Here is a 4,189-nt window from a genome sequence, read left to right as displayed (position 1 = left end):
TATTCCTCTCCCTTTCTTCTCCTAATCTCCTTCTCAATGTTGCATTTCTTTTCCTCAGAATTGTCTGTTTTTAGTTAGATTAATATATATCTTATGCCTCTTAAACTGTTTTTCTATCTAATTAATACCTAAGTTTAAAATTAAGTACACTTTGGCATCTGTAATAATGATGCTAGAATGGATGATATGACTAATATGACTAGAATGTGTCCTTTTTAAGGTTATAGAGTTTATGAATAGTATATTTTTTCAAGGCATATCTAAATCCTATCATAAAAAGGAGCGTCAAAGTAATTTATATTTTGTGTTATACCTTTATTTAAGTGCTTATATTTATATTTTTAAGAAATCAGAATAAACTGAATTGCAATCAATTATTCAACCATGTGTTTTATGTTTTATTAAAATCAAAATAATTCATTATAATTATGGGTGAGTAAATCTCGATTCGATTCGAAATAATCGAAAAAAATCGAATTTCGAGTTAATCGAATTGAGTTATTCGAATTATTCAAGTCAACTCGAATAATTTGATTCGAGTTTTGAGTTCAATTTCACAATTCAAATAACTTGAATGATAGATTGGTGTTAATACTATTTTGGTCCTTGTCAACTTTGAAAATAAGCAAATTGGTTGCTCTTTCAACAAAAATTACAAAAAATTCAAAATAAATTTTATAATTCAAAATATTTATAAAAATTTTAAAAAATTAATTTTTTTAAAATTCTAAAAATATATAAAAAAGTTGAAATTTTAGAATTTTCTAAAATAATATTTTTAGGACCTAATTAATGATTCAAATTTATCAACACTCAAATATCTTTATTATTATTATTATTATTATTATTATTATTATTATTCTTTGAAATATTTTTCACATATATATGGTTTTATGTGCTCCTTTGTAACAATATTTTTATTTGACATGTTTAATATTTTTAATTTAACTCAATTTCGGTTCTGTTTGATTGCCAAGAAAATGTTTTCAAGAAAATGATTTCGGAAAATGTTTTACTTTTACGTAAAATGATTTCTTGGAAAATATTTTACGGTGTTTGATTGAATCTGTAAAATATTTTCTCTTGTTTGATGATTTCACGAAAATATTTTCCGGAAAAGTTGTTTTACATGTATTAATATATATTAATAATTTTTATATTTTAAATTGTTTTTACATATATTGCAATGATTTATTTATAAATAAATAAATCAAATTAAATATATACTAATACTCAATTATTAAAATATAAAAGCATTGCAAACTACTTCCGAAATTTACTAATTAGTAGTGAATCAATTGTAGTGATCTCCTGATAAAATTACGCTCAGCATAAAATCAATTTTTTTGTTGTCTTACAAACAACACAGATAACATCATTATCAAATTTCAGCTACTCTCAAGTATAACCAATTCCTTAGCCAACCAATCTACATTGTAACACAAAGCTAATTCCTATAAAATTTATCCCAATGCACACATTTACAAACATAAATATGTATATATGTATGCATTCAACAAATACATAACCATATGCATGCAATCAGCTATGTTCTTTGAAAGCTACTACTAGATCAAGCATTGCCCCAATACTATAGGCTGCCATCCAATAGAGAGGAAAAAGTACAAGCGAAGAACCTAGCTTTTTACGTAGACATATGGCGAAACGTGCTCACGCAACTGGTAAGAAAGAATCACTCATGGCCCAAAAAAGAATTTCATAGAACTGATAGTAAAATCAAAATGAATGATACATACAATCAAAATTTTCAACTGACACCTATTGATTTAATACAACCAGGTAAAGAGGCAGATAACCATCTGATATCTATGAAGCAAATGAACTAGCAATATGCTAGAAATATTAGCAATTGCAATCAACAAAGGCAACAGGCTCCATTGAAGTCCCTAATTTAAATCTATTGATTTAATACGTGCTCTCATTGAAGTCCCCAACTCTAGGAATATGGTTCTGCTAGAAGCCAGTCAATTAAGCAAAATCAATAAAAATTCAAGAAACATAAACCCAAACCCAGATAAACTACTGCATTTACCTTACGGTGCTTGCCTATTATGCTGCCATGATTTCCAATTATAACAGCAGTATTCCAGAGAGAGTCTCTCCATGATTTATATCCCTCTCAAGAATTGAGCTTATAATGACCATGTTATACTTGAGTGCAAATTCCTGAAGAAATTGTGTAGATTCCCCGTTAATAGGTTCTGCAAATTCACACCACCTCTTTTCTCGTGTATAGAAGGCAAATGGCATCATCCATGCTTCCTGAACTTGCATCATAGACCAATTAATTTGCATTTTCAGAATATTATGCATCGATCAATAAAATTGACCATACCTGCAGCATAGTATGTTGACTCCTGAAGCACCAGTAGCATCAATTATTGGTCCCAATTTCTCAAATATAGCTTTTTTCTGGTCTGAAAAGGGAGCAGTGGTTGGGAGAGCAATGGAGTTCTGAAGAAGACCGACCCTTACCTGGGGTTCTCTTAACAACTTTTTGTCAGCAGAAAATTTGAAAGCCTGGAATGATTTGAAATGGAAAAGCACAAAATAGTCTCAACTTATTTTCCCCTTTTCAGCACTTTCATTTTTCCTGATGTGACAACCACCAAGTTCAGTGGTAGAGCAAACAATAGACAAAAGTTGTGTTCCTAACCAAAAAAACAGACACAAGTTTGTAGTTTAACTTGTGTTATGGTTATCTACACATTGTGATCTCTCATGCATACGAATATTACATAAAAAGTGGACCAAAATTAGCCTTCCCACATGTAAAATATATGTCTTTATTTATTAAACTTTCTGTTAAGACTCAAGAATGGACACTCAAGAATTGAAATTGGTGTCAAAGCAAGAATGGTGGATACATTTTTAGTTCAACTAGTGCAGCAAAAGCATTAAAAGTGCCTTAAGTGCATTAATGCAAATCCTTTTCAAACTTGCAGAATTACTAGTTCTGCTTGACATGGTAAATAATCAGAGTCAATACAACCAATACAAGTGCTATGAATTTGAAACATGCAGAGAGCTTTAAGCAGCAACCTGTTTGAAGTCAAGCTTTAAGCACCAACCTGTCTCTCAGCTTTAAGCACCAATAAAAGTTCATATGGTATGCTTCAAACCTGACCTTCCACCATGCCAAGCTCACTGCTAATTCCCTTGAAGTCAAAGTCATCCAGATCATCATCTGAGTCTGCCCCGTAGAGAGGGTCGTCTTCCTTTTCCTTTGCCTCACCTTTTAATGAGCCAGAAATGTGACCTTGGCAACTACTAACCCTTGATTTCCAAAGGCAAATCTTCTGTGTGCCCATTGAAACCAAAAGGATGCTCTGGTCTACAATCTAGTTACATGGAAAAGGCAAACAACCAAGAAAAAACTTGATTGCAACACGAAATCTACCTGCAAAGCACACAATTTTCTTAAAAAAAAGTTTGTAGCAGGAGAAGAACATTGCATCTCAATTGTAAATTCCACCCCTTAGTTTACAATAAGCAGAGCGCTTCCACAGCAGAAAGAAATTTGTGTATAGAAATAACATAAATATATCAAATATTCATAACAATACTCCAGTGAAATATACATTGTCAATACACTGTTCATTTCAGTTCAAATAGAAGCCAGTGAAAGAAGGCAATAAATAAATTTTTATCACTGAGATCATAAATTCTTAATCAAGAGAAAATGAATCAATTAGATCAAGAGATAATAAGATTTAAGTACTAGAAAAATCCAGTAAATTTTGAACAAAAATTTCAAGATACCAAGTGCTCGAGCAATAAGAGAGATCAAAGCAAACGACAGCTAAAGATTATGAGAAGAAAAAGGAAACACTCACTGATTAGTAGGAAATTGGAGGTTAGCCAAAGCAAATGAGATGATCAAGGGATGAAACAAATCCTCCAGGACTAAAAAAGAAGGAAGAATTCGTGTATGAAAGTTGGGGAATTGAGCGAAGGAAAAATAAGGCAAAGTGCGTGAATCTAGGGATACATGAGTGGCTTCATTCCTTTACCTTTTGGCTTTTGTTGCATTTGGAGAGAAAATGGCGAGAGACAGAGATAGCGAGGCAGAGATGAGGAGGAGAGGCGGAGGCTTTGAGGAAGGGAGAATCACTGCTTAGAAGAGAAGGGAAAATGTTACGGCTTAGAAATCGGTAAGACATTTTCT

At 31.8% G+C, this 4,189-nt stretch overlaps 1 long non-coding RNA gene across 3 annotated transcripts; it reads right to left on the bottom strand.

Moving 5' to 3' along the window:
* Positions 1-1,700: 1,700 nt before the first annotated feature.
* LOC105774659 (uncharacterized) lies at positions 1,701-4,189 on the bottom strand. Of its 3 annotated transcripts, XR_001127477.2 has the most exons (5): positions 4,035-4,189; positions 3,858-3,927; positions 2,357-3,421; positions 2,054-2,283; positions 1,701-1,971 (listed from the first exon to the last, which is right to left on the bottom strand). It is a non-coding gene; the product is annotated as an uncharacterized LOC105774659 (long non-coding RNA). The 3 variants fall into 3 exon arrangements; XR_001127482.2 differs by having other exon boundaries at positions 2,054-2,288; positions 3,858-4,184; XR_001127476.2 differs by having other exon boundaries at positions 3,858-4,183.

Source organism: Gossypium raimondii, chromosome 6 (genome assembly GCF_025698545.1).
Source record: "Gossypium raimondii isolate GPD5lz chromosome 6, ASM2569854v1, whole genome shotgun sequence".
Lineage (NCBI taxonomy): Eukaryota > Viridiplantae > Streptophyta > Magnoliopsida > Malvales > Malvaceae > Gossypium > Gossypium raimondii.
The sequence above is the reverse complement of the archived record's forward strand: the minus strand, read 5'-3'. Positions and strand labels throughout refer to the sequence as shown.